Genomic DNA, 13249 nt, shown 5'->3' on the forward strand with positions numbered 1-13249 from the left:
ATTGGCTGCTTAGCTTGAGGGTTTTGTTGATTGGGGTTCGAAAAAACTCCCTAGCATAAGAGCACGTCTTATGGCTTGATAGCAGAAGCTGCGGAACCAAGTTGGGGTCCTAGTCAAGAATCCAGTTGAGTTCGGGTTTTCGTTCGAGGGTGTGCTCGACTCTAAGGGTTTTGGATTGATAGATTGAGGGTTTTGTTAGATGCCAGGACTCAACAGTCCATTCAGCATGGGAGTGCGGGTTATTTAGTGTGTCTGGTAGACCCGTGGGCTAGGGAACAAACCTCGGATTTCCGAGAAGGGCGACGATCGACTGAAGGCCTAGTAGGGTGGTCCAGTCATGCTAAAGACTCTATTTATGTTTGTAGATCTATGTTCGGGTATTGAGTTGGCTGCTACGCTTTAGCACTGAATAGGTCTGTTCCACGTATTGAGCATGCTGCTAGAGTAGGCTGAGGACTCCGGTGTATCTTGGTTGATCGGAAGTTGTTATTAGTGTTCGGGCGAAGTTCAAAGGATCTTGGTGATCTCATCAGTTCGAAGTGTCTCTAACATTTCATCTTCTTGGATCGGTTAATACTCCAGTTGGGGACAGAGAGTGAATTCGAATGGGCGTTTTAATTAAAATGTTGGATCTAGCTGTGTTTTAGCCGAGAATGTGGTGATAGACACGTGGGACAGGGAATAGGCCATGGCTTTCAGAGAAAGTGATTAATTGTTGTGAGGCCAGGGTTAGGCCAGAATGTGAGTATATGGAATGGAGCTGGAGTTCGGAACCCCAAGAGGGCGAGAACTGTATGCATGGGAGAGATTCCTAGAAAGAATGGTTTAGGGTGATGTATGAAAATTTTTAGCAGTCCGGATAGACTAAAGGCCGGTGGGCATACCAGTCAGGCCGAAGGCTCGAAGAACAGTCCAGACAGGCTGAAGGCCTAGAAGGGCGGTCCAGACATGCTGAATGTTCTGAGGGTGGTCCGGATAGGCTGAAGGCCTGGTAAGGCGGTCCAGTCATGCTGAAGACCCTGTGTGTTAGTAGACCTATATGCGGAGAATGAGTGAGTATGTCACCTTGAAATAGCAATCGATAAGGTATGGCTCCAAGTATTGATCATGATGATGGAGTTGGTTGGAGGCCGTGTAGGGGCCTAGTTAGTTATGTGCTCGGATTCAGAGTATATGGGAGTTTGAGAATAGCAGTTTCTCCACATGGTTAGCATAGAGTGGAGTTTAGCTCAGTGCCACTTATAGGTGTGGTAAGGGTTGTTGAGTAGGCTTCCTGGAAAGGAAAGGCATGTAGCTCCGGAAGGAGTGTGGGTCCTCTAAAAGGAAAGCAGCAGAGTAAATGGATGATTGAAAGTGTTCTGGTTATTGGTAGTAAGCACTGCCAGTGTACCAGATATATGGAAGCACATACGGGTTGGATACCCATTGAGGTTATGGCAATGTTGGATGATGTGCATGCATGTTTTCATTCTCCTTGGAAGAGGAGGAGGATAGTGGTTCTAGATTGGAAATTAGGATAGAGGAAGGTGAGTCAGAAGGATAACAGACTCGGTAATAGTGTGGACCGGTGCTGAGGACTGTATAAGGATATTACAATTGGAGATCAAGGACCTAGAGATTGTGATAGGGTGGTGTGAGTGGGTTGCACTCCGTTGTGTCGAACCGAAGGGTTCGAGGGAGACTCAAGGACAAGGTTCTTAGTTCCGGGTATGGTTGTAGACTTGATTTATGTATGCGGAGGTATCTAATCTGGGGTATTCCATCATGAAGACGACCGGACCCTATGATTGATTGGACCTGATGTGTTTGGTATTCAAGCCCGAGGCTGTTTGGGCCAGGTACGTGTGGTTACGCAATATGTTTGGTTGATGGGTTATGGGAGCCGATGGATGCAGTATCCTGTCAGCGCATAAGGGATAGAACCAAAGGATGGAATAAGATCCGTTCCATGTTGCAAGTTATCAAGGTTATCACCAATCTTGGGCGAAGGAAGATGGATTAGTGTCTCGGCGGGGCTTAGTGGGTGTTTGTGGTATCTAGCGTTCACAGGGCGTGAAGGTGTGTTCTTGATTTGAAGGGATGGTATCATCGGGTAATTCGTGGTTATTATGTAGTGCTATTGAGTTGAAAGGCTGATGGTTGGCTGGGAATAGTGGCAAGGATGCCACGTAAGAATAAGCCATTTTAAGAGAGATACAAAAGTAGGGTTAGTAAGAGCATGAGTAGATTGAGAAATCGAAGTCGGTAGTGCAAGGGGTTTTGTTCTGAATCGTATACTGCAGTAGGCTTCGAGGATGAAGCCTAATGTAAGTGGGGGAGAGTTGTAAAACCCCAAATTTCTAATGTTCAATGAAGGGACAAAAGTGTAAATTTAGGAAACGGACTTAACGAGTAGGTCTGCTTACTCGCCGATTCAGAGCGGGATTCTATCACGGTCTAAGTGGCCAACTCGTCGAGTCCACGGCTTGAACTCGACAGGTTGGTGCAGAAGAGAGAAAACCCTAATCATGGGGGTTGTGCCCTATATAAAGCATATTATAACCCACCCTCAGCCTCTTGGCTACCCTTTAGAGATCCAAAAACCCTAAATCGTGAGTGAAAACCCTTGGATGCAATTTGGCGACTTGATAAGTTATTTTGGGTGGAAAGGGGCTTGAAAATCAAGAGGTTTGCTGGAAGGAGGGGTGTAGATCTGGGAACTACTTCAGTTGGAGCTTATATTGGAGGTAATCTGTTGTTTGGACTCTTTTGCATTTAGATCTATTATCATGTGAGATTTGGGGAATTTTTGGTATGATTAAGAGCTATTTCGAGTTAGAGGCTTAGATCTGTGGTTGCTACTTCAAATCTAGGTTTTTGATGGTCCGTAATGTCATAAAGCTTTTGTCTAAGAGTTATTGGTGAAGCCCCTTTGACATAAACCCAAGCCCTAGAGTGTTTTGGTCTTATATCTCCTTGGTTTCACGTAAAGTTTGCAACTTTATGTGAGGGTTAGGCTGTAGAAGAATGGATCTATGGATTGAAGCCCCTGCATGGCTCGAAAATCCTCTGTATGGATTGAGAACTGAAGGGACTCGGCGAATCACATGGGTGTACTCGACGAGTTGTATGAACATGTGCATGGACTCGGTGAGTTGGAAGAACAACTCGACGAGTCTGTTGAAGATTGCCTTAGACTTGGTGAGTCTGGTTGCAGAACCCAACCTATTTTGGCTAAAGCCTTGGATTAAGTGAGTCGGTCGACAACTCAGTGAGTCAGACAGGATGGGACTCAGAGATCGTTGGACTCAGCGAGTCTTGGGCCAACTCGGTGAGTTAAGTTGTGTTATGAGAGTTTTCTGGGAATGGGGACTCAGCTAGTTAACGGGTTGACTCGGCGAGTAGAATCAACCAGGAAGGTAGACTTTGACTAAGGACTTTAACTTTGACCAAGAGTTGACCAAAAGTAGCATGCTTAAATACATTATTAAATGAAAGTACAGCAATTTTGGTCCAACGACAAAATGGTCATTTCAAATAATAAACATCTTGGTGGTTAACTTAGATGACCAAATGTGCAAAATTGTTAGGAAAGTTCAATATAAGAACCAAAACTGAATCCTGGTTATTATAGGGACCAAAACCAAAAAATTCAGGTCAAATTAAGGACTAAAATGCAATTTACTATTAATTCATAAAAACTCTTCAACTGACATTCTTTACTTTAGATACATCGACAAGATTTATCAATTATGAAAACAATTGACTCAAAATAAACAATAAGTAAATTTTATGCTCTTGGAAACAATTAAATTATATTAAAACTAATTAAACCAATTTGTTCCTTAGGATTTATAGCAATACACACTCAAGAAATGAAAATAAAAGCAAAAATTGAAAATACAAACCTTGGAATTTTCAGTTACTCCACCAATTGAAAAATAGTCAAAGCACCTTATTGGGGAGGAAAAGAAGCATATATTATAAAAACCCTAATCTCTCGATAAACCTTCACTAAAATCGTGATGAAAAGTAAACTCAATAATACAAAAGAATAAGACAAGTCTTTCTTGAAATCAATAGATGAGTGACGTCAATGATATTTTTCATTCATCTAACAAAAACACATCTAACCTAAATCATCTACAAAGCAATGATAAAATAGTATTGGAAATTAAATTTAATATGAAGCAATTAATTTACCTTCTTCTCTTCAAGCTTGCTGGGACCAAAAATTTGAAGCCTCTTATTCCCTTCTTCTCTCGATAATCCATATCTGGTGCATTTCAAACAAAAAATACGATTTGGACAGTCTGATCATACAACCAACTAAAGGTGATTTGCATGATCTTTTCGCATATAATTCCTAAATCAAACACATACATATTGATATTTGAAAAGCAATTGACTGACCTGATTATGTTGAGGTAATTCTTTTCCCCACCCCTACCGATCCCCTTCTGCTGCTTGATACCTCTCTCCCCCTTTGTTTTACCATAGACACCCACGTAGAGATTTCAACCGGTCTCTCTATCTCCTCTTCATTCCAATATGGTTTAAAACACCTAAAACATATGAAGTTAGGAAGACGGTCTACAGAATCGAATCAAAATTTGAGTTCCTGATTTTTTGTTGATGTGATAAATTATTGTTGATTTCATGCATCTTTCGTATCAAACCGAAATTAATCAAAAGAAGAATTCAAATTTCTCCAGAAAATTAGGAAAGTAGATTATGGAATTACCTTATTTCATTCTGCTGAAAAGAAGGAACATATTATATCCTCAATTGCAAGGGCAAAGCTGGAAAACACATTGATGTTTAGAGCAGGAAAATTCGACGGGAGGGTGCTTAGGAATTGCCACGTGGCAAAAAAGTACTCATTTATTAGATTAGGGGATTTGAAGCCTTAATCTCCTAAAATGGTCAAAAATCATACTCGCATAAATCAAAAAACAAAAGCTTCAATTAATTAAGAGAAACTATAGTTTTGCATTGAGCCAAAACTACTTTTTTAATGTTGTTATAAAAAAATTGCTAGAAAATAACCAACTGCTTTACTCTTTTTACCCATAATTAATTTTCTGATTTAACCCCTCCCCACCTAACAATCCAAAGAGCTTAACAAAAATAGGGAATTATTCTTGAAGAGATATTTAAAGCGACAATAACCACCTTGAAGCTTGAAGCATTATTACATTACTATATGCAATTTAATAAAAGTACAAGCAAGTTTTCTTAAAAAATAATATAATATTTTACCTAAATAAGAGCAAAACTACATGAACATACTTCAAATTCTAAAAACATATCTCATGAAATGGTGATAATTAACTAAATAATGAAATTCAGTTATGGGTTTCTTGAAATTACATAAACTAAAATAATGTCTCGAATTGGAAAGTGATCTTAATTACCCTAATATATATGATTTAAGCTTTATGGAAATGTATGGAATCTTATAAAATCAAAAACCATACCAACACATTCGTAAAGGTTATTGTACTTCATATATTTACCTCATAAAGAAGGCCACTACGGTCCTATATGCATTTAACTAATGTTAAAGCCTCCCCATGTTATTTGTATTTAAGAAGCCAAATAATATGGTATCCTGCATCACTACAAACCAGATGCATATTATTAATTGAAAAGCTAATGCATGTATACTTCATATATGATAGAATAATAGGAAAGAAAAATGAATACTAATCAATTTATTATGTAATTGTTTCTGCAAAATCAAAAAAGTGTTAGTTACCTAGGTTTTGCAATAACTACATAACTACATCTTATGTAGACACAAGATAGTATAATAGTTCATCACGAGTTACCCATCATCCACTGCATAACTACTACACATTTTTATATTTGTAAGTATCTTATGCCTGAAAAGGAAAATTAGCAAGAGAATAATTTGTTTTATGAAAACAATAATCACCATGGACAATTAAGCATTGGATCCTTATAACCACCGGACCTTTACAATACAAAACCTACAAATGAACCATAAGGTCTTAAAATTATATGAAAATCACCAAATTAAACATTATATCACTATATTATTTTGATCGTTGTCAAAAAAAATAACTTCAAATGATAGTATATTAGTTATAATTGCAATTGCTTGTATATACTAATTAATGGTTCTATTAGGAATTTTATCAAACATGTGGTAAGCAAAACAACTTTTCCAAGTTAGCCACATCATGAACTAAAAAAATGACATCCAAAAAAACAGTGCAACATTAATAGCTATACACACGTCGTAAACAGGAAGACGAAGAACTTTGAAACTACCTGAAATCTATGGGTAAACAGAATAATCTTCAATTTCTTGGTAAAAATCGAAGGCATCTAAAGGCGATTGAAATAAACTTAATGGGTTGAAGGTATATATGAACAAAAATTCGACATAAATCAAATAAATATTTAATTACATGCAGCTGAAAGCGAGTTTGTTAGGCTGGAGGTATATATGAATCGGAAGACCTAGCCATCGTTTTTAATCTTGGATATGATAACAACTCCTGATTTCTTACCAAATGTAAATGAAATTCAAATCTTTTTGTTGATTTATTGGAATAATCGTATTGTTATAGAATAATATTGGTATATCAATTCAAACGTCAATGTAAAGCATAACTATTAAAGCTGAAGTATAAGGGCATTTAGGGAAATTCACTTTCGTATTTTAAGTGGGAAAATCGATTGGGGAGGGCTTAGGAAATGTCACCTGGCAAAAATCTACTTATTTATTATATTAGGGGATATTATAGTTTGAGACCACAATTTTAAAATTTATAAGAACACTGACATAATAATTAAAGTTTAAAAAGATAAGAATACATTTTGTTTCCTTTTTTTTACTTAAATCAGTTATATAAATCATATAAACTTGCAAAAATAGTCTCTGTGGTATGCATTTTTTTTTTTTGGGTTTTGGGCCAAACCATAAATTTTTTTTGGATTGGTGGCCCTTTTGACCATGTTTGCATGCGGAAAAGGTCCTCCGAATTAACTCTCATTACTTTGTTGTTGTTAACCCCCCCCATGTGTCTCCCACGTGAGGGCTTATCCGTCTTTTCTCATTTGAGAGACCATTTTTGCAAAGAAAAAATATGTATATCCCCTTTAAATTGTTTCCCCCGTCAATGACTCCAAATATCCCAACAAGTAAAATCTGTCACATTCATTGGAATCTCATCATTTTGGGTATTGTAATACTAATCTATATCTCTTAAAATCTTGATATCATCTGTCTTCATAAAATTAATAGCAACACCCTGCAAAACATCCAACCCCATAACCCACACATCTATGGTAATCAAGACACAACACCATATCAAAAACTCTTCCATTATTGCATCTCTATCCTTCCGTGGCATGTCTCCACCTATATTAGTACAAAGAAAGTTAGAAAAAAGTTGGAATTCAAACCCTGAATTCATTACTAAAACACAAAATAATTCCACTACGTATATGATAATATGTTAATGGTTACCTTTCTCTTTATGTTACAAAAACGTACAGCCTGTAAGAGTATCATATAGACCATATAGAGTATCAAACTTTTAATTTTCTCTTTTTACAACAACAAATAATTGTTTTATTCCCTGCCATTGTTAGACAAAACAACCAATTAAAAAAAATATATATCTTGACAAGTAGGATATTTAATCTTTATGAAATTAGGATGTCTTACCTCAAGAGTCAGTTCATCACATTTGACTAGGATTCGAACGAGGCCAGTCATCTGCAGTATTTCATTTGGAAGAGTAGCAGACACTAGACACACATGAAGCTCTACTGGAATGTAACGATAGACATCATAAATTTGATCCTTAAAACATTTTCTCAACATTTCACCAGATTCATCTTGTTAAAAGCTTAAAACATTCAAATACATCAATTTATGGGTTTACTTCAAGTCTCAAAGATGGAAGTATTTATAATAGTTATAAAGGGAATACAAAAGATAGAAAACTCATGAGAATTAGTAGTTTAATGGATCCTGGTTGTAATATTTTTCTCTTTATCATGTCAGAGACTCTCCCGGGTGTTACACGAAAAAAATGATGAAATAAAAGTAGTAAGACTGTTGTTTGAGAGAGAGTTTGTTTGTACCTTAATAATTAAGCCTATTCCCGTCGAAATAACACCTCTGGTTTCATTCTCTTCAACGCTATTGGTCGCCTCCATCTTCATCCACTCACACACTCATTATTGTATATCTTCAACCCAAATGATTTCCCACTTAGGTTTTTGATTATTATTAGGAGAAATTAAGTTGAACCAAATTCCATCTTCTTTCCACTTTTCCTGAAACTTGAAACTGGACGTCATGGGCAGAGACACAATAAGGATAGGATTTAAGAAAATAGGTTTTTGAACGGGAGATGTTTTCACAAATGATTTCACGTTGGTGGTCGTTGAACTGATCGGTGGAAACAACATAGGGTTGCGGTAAAGCGGTAAATAAGGGTTTAACGATGAATGATTTCAAAGTGAAGAGCTTGAGTGATTTTTTTGGGTAAAGTTCATTTCTTTGAAAAATGGTCCCTCAAATGAGGCATTGACATTTCTTTGCACAAATGGTCTCTCAAACGAGAAAAGATGGATATACCCTTACATGGGAGGCACTTGAGGGGATTAACAACAGATTAAGTACCGAGAGTTAATTTAGGGGGACCTTTTCCACATTCAAACATGGTTAAAAGGACCACTAATCCAAAACAGTCGTGGTTTGGACCAAAAACCAGAAAAAAAATAAATACCACATAGACCATTTTTGCAATTTTGTTTATAACTTAAAAGAGTGGGACAATATCACTAAACAGTTACTGTGTTCCACCCATATTTGTTTATACAACCCCTCAAACATTTTATATAAAGCTATAAGTAAGTAATGAATTTTATCTTGGGTTATATATATATATATATATATATATATATATATATATATATATATATATATATATATAAACCACTTGGGTTGTGGTGACTTGGTAAGACGTGTGGAAGATATGATAGATAACCTATTGACTCGTGTTCAAATCATGGCACCACTTAGCCCTTGTGGTCATGGAGGTTCAGCTGCAGTGACTCCAGAGCATGAGGAAAAGGCTTATGTTTGCAGCGGGGGATTAGTCGGTGGACGAAAGCTGCCCCGGAAACCCTCATTAGGGAGGTTCCCTTTCCTATATATATATATATATATATATATATATATATATATATATATATATATATATATATATATATATGGGTAAAGTGAATATACCTTACAGTAGTATATAAGCTTGGGTATTCAACCCCACCATACTACGTTGTTTTGTATCATATTTGCATTGTAGTCGTCAAAAGTTCTTAAATTACAACCTCTAACTTGATTTACTTCCAAGCTTTTTGGAATTTCACTATTTTCTTCCCTTACATCACATCTTTCTATCGAATACATGTCATGCAATATATATTATAGTTGCAAAAGAAGATTATGTAAGAGAAAGATATTGGTAAAATTCTTGAAAATCATGGAAGTAAATCAAGTTACGAAGTAAAGTTTAAGAACTTTAGACGATTACAATGCATATATGATACAAAACGATGTGATATGTTGAGGTTCGGATACCTAAGTTGATATAGTGTTGTAAGGTATATTCAATTTTCCTATATACATATATATATATATATATATATATATATATATATATATATATATATATATATTCATGTGAGACGCCTAATTTTGTAAGACCGTGAGACGCAGTCCCAGCCATTCATTTGGTAGATAAAATAAAAGACATTTTTAAAATACAAAATAATTGAAAATTTTCGAATTTTTTTTTTCAATTATTATTTTCGGAATTTTTATTTTCCAAAAAAAATAAAAAAAGTTACCAAAAAAATTAAAAAAAAATACTTTTTTTTAAATATTCTAGTTGAATAATTGAATATTCTACATATCTGATAAATCTAGTATAATATTCTAATATTCTAAAAATCACATTAGAATATTTACAATATAATATTCTATTAGAATATTTCACCTATTTTTTAAAAAAAATGGTAATTTTTTTATTTTTTATTTTTTTATATATGTTTTTAGCTAATTAAAGTTTTGAAAATATTAATTAAAAAAAAGAGCTTTTGGATTATTCCTTTTATTTTGCATTTTTAAATTATTTTTAGATTTGATCTCACGGTCTTACAAAATTAGCATAGTCTCAAATGAACATGAACCTATATATATATATATATATATATATATATATATATATATATATATATATATATATATATATATATATATATATATTCAAATGTTACTCACATCTATTATGTGTTACAATGCACCAATAAGAATTTAGTATAAATTAAATTATTATTTAATCAAATAAATATATATATTAAATTATTTTCATAATTATATGTATATTCAATAATATCCATAATTATAATTCTTTTTTTTATGAAAACTAATTAAATTTGTCATTAATATTAGCAATAATATTTTTTTTAAAATAAATTCGCATCTACGTTTTCATGTATGGGTTTGTATTTTGTTTCATGACTCATTAATTCATAATACAACAAAGTTGCTTTAAACATAGAGAACGACAGTGTATTCTAGCTGAATGAAAGTTTAACCTAGAAGAATGAGAATATATTCTAACAGAATGAGAGTGTATTCTAGTAGAATACACTTTCGTTCTTTATATTCCATGCAACTTTGTTCTATTTTAAGTGAGTGGATCCATAAACAAAACACAAACCCATATATAAAAACCTAGATGTGAATTCATTTTGAAAGAATATTATTGCTGACTTTAAAGATGAGTTTAATTAGTTTCCACAAAAAGAGAATTATAATTATAGATATCATTTAATATACATACAATTATGGAAATCATTTAATATCTATCTTTATTTAATTAAATAATTATTTAATTTTACTTAATTTCTATTGGTGCATTCTAGCACACAATAAATGTAAGAAACACATGAACCTAGCCATATATATATATATATATATATATATATATATATATATATATATATATATATATATATATAGTTAGGTTCAAATATGGATGACATCTATTGTGCGAACGTGTGTTAACAGTGTTATTCTATTAATATAACCAAGAAAATATATTGTTTGATAATGTAAATACATTTTATCTCACATAAATATCATCATTATCACATATTCTCATTAATTAAATCATTTATACATATTCTGACAAAATGAATATCATATAAAAAAGTGTTATTCTTGATACTTATATTTTGTATGTATTTTGACAGAATAAGAATCATACAAAAATGTTCATACTACTATTATATATGATTTAATTAGTGAGAATGTGCATGTAACATCTGGATTCTCAGGTATGGTCAATTGATTATTTATTTGAGGTATGAGGAGTGACTCGACGAGTTGTTGCCCTAACTCGTCGAGTAGGATCGCGAATGATGACTCGGATTAATGAGTGGACTCTACGAGTTAGTGAATGGACTCGACGAGTCTGTGCTATTGGTAGAAACCCTAAATCCTTGGCCTTGTGTCCTATTTAAGGGTCCTTATGGCCTTTATTTGCGGCCACCCTTCTAGAGAAAAGAATCCTAGCATATTTTAGCGTGTGAAGTGAGAGAGAAAGAGAGAGAGAGAGAGAGCCATCTTGAGCCATTTGTTGTGATTTTGCTAAGGAGGAGAAGTGATCCAGCAAAAAGGACCAAAGGAGGTTGTTGTCCTGAGACTTTCAAGCAAGGAGGCTTCACTTTGAGGTAGCAATTCGACCCTTTTCTTCTTTATTATGTAGGCTTATTGAACCAAGGGTTTTTTTACCCTTTCTTGAGTTGGAATAAGAAGCATGAGAAGTCCCAATGAGAAATAGACCTTAGATCTAGACCTTGAGAGGTCCAAAGAGTCCCAATCATTCAGCTTTATGCAGTCCCTTTTGGGTTTTGGATCTTGGTTGTTATATTAAGAGCTAATTCATCAAATAGAGCCAAATGAGTGTTGTATGGGCATAAAGTTTAGACCTTTACATGACTTTTGGGTGTTTAAAGGTCAAATCTATAAGTTAGAGAAACAGATCTGACCTTAGAAGGTCATTTGATACTTTCCATGGAGGAAACTCGCTGAGTCCATGAAAGAACTCGATGAGTCGAGTCGAGTTGCCCCACGATTCGTGATTAGTGGTAACCCGTTGAGTGAAAGGTTAACTCGACGAGTCGAGTGAGACCTTGGAAGGAATCAGAAGATGCTCATGAACTCGTCGAGTCCCACGAGTGCACTCGGCTATTCTGGTCAAAATTGGACCGTTGACTAAGTTGACTTTCATTGACTTTTAGGGTTTGGGCAACAATTGGGCTTTTGGGTCTTGGAGGGGTAAAATGGTCTTTTACCCTTCTAAGGAATTAAGGGGGGATTAATCTAGCCTTTGAGAGTTGTTGTTATTTAGATGAAAATTTTTATGTGATTAGGCGGAGGCTAGATCAGTATTCAAGATTCGAGATTTATCCGAGTTACCCGAGGTGAGTCTGCTCACTATACGTTACCTAGAGTGGTATCTATGTGTAGACCGGAGGGTCTTATGTGTTATGTATATGTGTATGTCTAAGATTGATGTGCAATGTGTTATATGTATGCTATGTGTTATATGGACCGGACCAGAGGGTCCAACGACTCATGAGGCCAGAGGGTCCTCGATCAGACCGGACCGGAGGGTCCAACGAGCTAGACCGAACCAGAGGGTCCAACGAGCTACGGGCCTGGAGGGTCCCGCTAAGACACATTGACTAGAGGGTCATACCGAATTATAGCCTCGAGTGGCTTATGTGTTGTATGTGGTATTTTGGGTAACTCACTAAGCATTTATGCCTACCGTGTTATGTAATATGTATTTCAGGTACCAGCGAGGATCGCGGGAATGCGCCGGCATGATCTGTACACACTGATGGAGCATTATGTATTATGTATTTTAGATTTTGGGATGTGTTTTTTTTACTGTGATAACAATTGATACACTTGAGTTGAGATGATTTATGTGAGAAATGTTATGTTTGAAAAATGAAAAATTGTTTCGAAAATTTACGTTGTTACAGTGTAATAATAACCAGTGACAGATCCAGGAATTTCGATCATAGGGGTACTAGACGAATCCAAGATTTAAACATGTATATGTCCCACATGCATAAGATAACAAAATAAATGATCGGAAAATTTTGGTTATCGGGTAAATTTGTTAATGATATCATTGAT

General features: G+C 35.0%; 1 pseudogene; it reads right to left on the reverse strand.

The window, feature by feature from the left end:
• Positions 1-7130: 7130 nt before the first annotated feature.
• Positions 7131-8181, reverse strand: LOC145050076 (eukaryotic initiation factor 4A-III homolog; annotated as a pseudogene).
• Between the last annotated feature and the right edge of the window lie 5068 nt (positions 8182-13249).

Source organism: Lactuca serriola, chromosome 5 (assembly GCF_051521515.1).
Source record: "Lactuca serriola cultivar US96UC23 chromosome 5, Lser_US96UC23_V15, whole genome shotgun sequence".
In the NCBI taxonomy this organism is placed as follows: Eukaryota; Viridiplantae; Streptophyta; class Magnoliopsida; order Asterales; family Asteraceae; genus Lactuca; species Lactuca serriola.